This window comes from Euphorbia lathyris, chromosome 3 (genome assembly GCF_963576675.1).
Source record: "Euphorbia lathyris chromosome 3, ddEupLath1.1, whole genome shotgun sequence".
NCBI classification, from domain to species: Eukaryota; Viridiplantae; Streptophyta; class Magnoliopsida; order Malpighiales; family Euphorbiaceae; genus Euphorbia; species Euphorbia lathyris.
Window position 1 is genome coordinate 86,602,341 of NC_088912.1, and position 4,591 is coordinate 86,606,931.

Consider the following 4,591-nt stretch of genomic DNA (forward strand, 5'->3'; position numbering starts at 1 on the left):
AAGCTAAGGAACTGACTCAGTCACCTGTTGACTAAGCCAGTATCTTGCTGTTTACTCAGCGCCGCTGTTCAAACCTTTTTCTTTAGAAAAAGAAGTCTGCCTAACTTAAAAAAAAGAATAGGATGAAAAAGCTTAAATAGTTCCTAACCCCCCCTTGGAACTATACTTGCAACTTAATAAGGGACCAACACTAGCTTCACAGAATTCAACAAACTGTTGGTTTTTTTAATTCTCCACCATTATCACTTCGGATGTGAGCCAATTTTAGGTCTTTATCAATTTCAAGTTTTCTAACCAACTTTGAAAATGTCTCAAAGGTTTCATCCTTGCTACTCAGCAAGATGACCCAAGTGTACCGAGAAAAGTCATCTACAATGACCAAGGAAAATCTTCTTCCACCCAGACTCAGCGGCTGGACTGGACCGAAGAGATCCAAGTGTAGTAACTCTAATGGACGCTTAGTTGAAACAATGTTTTTACTATGAAAAGATTGTTTGGTTTGTTTTCCAGCTTGGCAAGCATGGCATAGTTGATCTTTTTCAAATTTAAGTTCTGGCAATCCCTCAACCAATTGCTGTCTTGCTAATTTGGTCAGGAGGTCCATGCTGACATGCCCAAGTCTCCTGTGCCATAGCCAGGAATTTTCTTCCTTTGAAACTAAGCATACAGTTTTTGAAAACTTTTTCTCTAAGTCTAGCATAAAGACATTATCTATGCGAGGGGCAGTTAAAATTAACTCATTTGTTTTACCCTCGTATATTTTACATCCAGTAGCATCAAATATAACTTTTCTACCATTGTCACATAGCTGAGCTACGCTGAGTAAGTTATATTTGAGTCCGCTGACTAGGGAGACAGACTCAATAGTAGGATTACCTCCAATGGTTCCTGACCCTACTATTTTACCCTTTTTGTTGTCTCCAAAACTTACGCTTCCTCCTCGTTTACGCTCAAATGTGATGAATTGAGTTTCATCACCAGTCATATGCCTCGAGCATGCGCTGTCAATATACCACATCTTTGACTTCTTAGCACACCTCAGGCTTACCTGCATTGTAACTAGTTACTTTTAGGTACCCAATTCTTTTTGGGTCCTTGCTTGTTAGGTTCAACAGGTAAAGCATCATATTTTATTTTATGGCAGCATACATGGACAGTATGGCCATTCTTTCCACAGAAATCACAGCTGACCTTCTGTTTAGGATATTTCACTGACTGGTCAGCACCCCAGTGCTGAGCGTGCCAGCACACCTTTGTGGTGTGTCCTTTCTTTCCACAGAAGTCACGGCTGACCTTCTGTTTAGGATATCTCACTGACTGGTCAGCACTTAAGTGCTGAGCGTGCCAGCACACCTTTGTGGTGTGTCCTTTCTTCCCACATAAGTCACACTGGACATTCCGATGGGGATTCCATCTCTGCTGACCAGTACTTCGGTACTAAGCATTCAGAGGAATATTTCTTTTGTTTTGAACCTTTAGTTGGTTCTGGATATTTGTGACGTCCTTTCTCAATTTCTTTGAATCTGATTGGACTTCAGAGACAGACTTATGTATGATCTCCATATTATCATGCAAAGTTAAGTTGTCCTGAAGAAGGAATCTGAGGTCACTTAGCTTGACCTCTTCAACCTCGTCATAGCGCCTACTGAGTGCTCTAATTTTCTTATTACACTTTTTGACAAGTGTATAGAGATCACTCAGGGCATTACCCATTTCGTTTCTGAGCTGGGAAAATGATATTACCTCATTTGATTGCTCCTCGTCATCAGATGCAATGGAGGGGTCAGCATGCTCAGAGACGCACGGCTCAGCAAGTTCGTCAGCCATGAAGCATATCTTCGCTGACTCGGTGGCCTCAGCTTCTGTTGATGAAGACTCATCACTGTCGCTCCACGTTGCCACCATTGCCTTTTTGCCGTTCTTCTTTTCTTTCCTCAGCGTGGGGCAGCTTGACTTGATATGGCCAGTTTGATGACATTCAAAGCATGTGATTGGCTTTGAGTTGTCCTTCTTATATTTGCTGTCGCTGGACTCAGCTTTATATTTATTAAACTTTCTGTAGGGCTTCTTAGAATATTTGTCATTCTTTCTGAACAGCCTTTTCATCTTCCTTGTGAACATAGCCATCTCCTCATCATCTGTTGAGCTCCCATCAGTGGAGTCAGCTTTCATGACAAGAGATTTTTGCTTCTTGTCTTCAGACTTTTCCTTCACCTCGAAATTCTTCATTGAGATCTCATGGGTCAGTAGCGAGCCGATGAGCTCATCATATTTGTAGGTGGTTAAGTCCTGAGCTTCCTCAACAGTGGTCTTCTTTGCTTGCCAGTCTTTGGGAAGGCTCCTGAGTATCTTCTTGACTTGTTCTTCCTCAATGAAGATCTTCCCAAGTCTCTTGAGCTCATTGATGATGTTGGTAAACCTTGCATTCATGTCGAATATTCCCTCATCATTGTTCATTTCGAACAGCTCGTAGAGTCTCATCTGCTGGTTCACCTTGGACTCCTTTACTTTATTGGTTCCTTCGTAGGTGACCTCCAGCTTCTTCCAGATATCTTGCGCCGACTCACAACCTGAGATTTTATTATATTCTGCAGCATCGAGCGCACAGTGAAGCATGTTTATAGCCGAAGAATGATTTTGTAGCTTCTTGAGATCATCCTCTGTCCATTTGGCCTCAGCTTTAACAACTGTTTCGCCAGCCACAACTTCGACAGGTACAAATGGACCTTGGACTATGGATAGCCAGGCACTCATATTTGTAGCCTGAATGAAATTTTTCATCCTATTCTTCCAGAAGGTGTAGTTAGACCCGAAGAATAGGGGAGGCCAAGTAATGGACAGCCCCTCAGGTAAGATCTGAGTTGTTTGGTTTCCTGGGAGAAACCGAGTGCTGTTTTTACCGATAGTGGGGATCAGCTCAAGGTGGTTAAACCTTTTACAGTGAGCTTTTAAGCTCTGATACCACTTGTTGGTCCCTTATAACGTTACAAGTATAGTTCCAAGGGGGGGTTAGGAACTATTTAAAAATTTTAAGCTAGGGCAGGCTTCTTTTTCGTGAGAAAAAGGTTTGGACAGCGGCGCTGAGTGAATAGCAAGATACTGGCTTAGTCAACTAGTGACTAGGTCAGTTTCTTTACTTGAGTCAGGAGATAGCACTTAGAGTCTATTCCTGAGCTCAGATATTCAATGCGCACAACTCAGCTTGACCTCTTTACTTGGTCAGTTTTTGTTTTAGCAAGCAATAAATATATAAAGGAGTTAAAGGTTAGAAATATGTTACTCAGAAGATTTATCCAGGTTCGGCCTCCAAGCCTACGTCCTGTCCCCGGAACACGTTCCGAGATTTTGAATCCTCTACTGAGCTCTTTAAAGGTAGAGCCTCAAACCTTTTATAATCTTAGCAACTGAGTATAACAAGAGTACCTTCCTCTATACCTCTACTCAATCCTAATCTCTTGCTGAGTACTATAACCGAGTACTCAGCCTCTCCTTTCTAATCTCTAGAAATGATAAGTGTTTGTTCTAAACAACGATTGCTAAGACACCTTAGATGATTGAATAATCACTCTAGACTTTTACACAAATGATATGAAATTTGGTGTAAGATTGCTTTGCTTTTTCTTGCAGAACTTTGCGTAGAGATTTGGTCAGCGTAATGGCTTGATCAAGTTCTGTCAAGTGTGAAGTATCTGGATGGCCCTATTTATAGAGACGTCTGAAGACATTGGTCATTTCGAATTTCGAAATAACCGTTGGAGGGAAACGGCTTCCTGTCGTTGTCATCCTGACTTGCTCAGAGCTCTCGGCCAATCAGATTTGAGTATCTTCTGTCCTTGGTCAGCTTTTGGTCAGCTCGGCAGAATGTCTTTCCATTTATGGTAAGGTCAACTAGACAGCATTCTGTGTCTTCTGAACTTTACCCAAAGTGGAATCACTTTGTCTGGAAGTTGTTCTTGGTCAGCTGCTGTCTTGTACTGTTTGTCGAATCAACTCAACAGCTTCGTCCCGAAGTTGTTCCAAGAAGGTCTTCTAGATCCTTCTTCTGCTGAGCTGCGTTTTGTACATAATGTTGGGGTTTTGTGTCCTATAGTCAATTGTTGCAGGATACAAACTTATTGTAAATGAATTGTTCTTTATATCATTTTTTTTAATGAGATATATGTTTTATAACTATATAAAGGCAATCCCTTTTAAGCACTAAATAAAGTCTAATAAAAGGAAATCCGTAAGTTTGTTTAAAGTGATTATAAAGTGTTCATACAAGCATGAAGTGAGACAAAACTTTATAATAAACTAATAAACTTAAAACCACCCCAAGTCAAGTGATATATTTAGGATTGATATATCACAGTTGAGACTTGTATGTAACAATGTCTTCTGTCCGACAGAAAGCTGATCTCACAAGCTTCACATATATAGATATCTGGACAGTTACATAGATCCGGTGAAACGTTGTTCATTAGGATTGGGGATCCGACTTGAGATAACAGGATGGGTAGATTCATCCTTGTCAACTGTTCATCTCATTGGTATTAATAGGTATAACTAATCCTCAGACTCAAAGGAATGTTAATTGGTCATCCTGAATTAC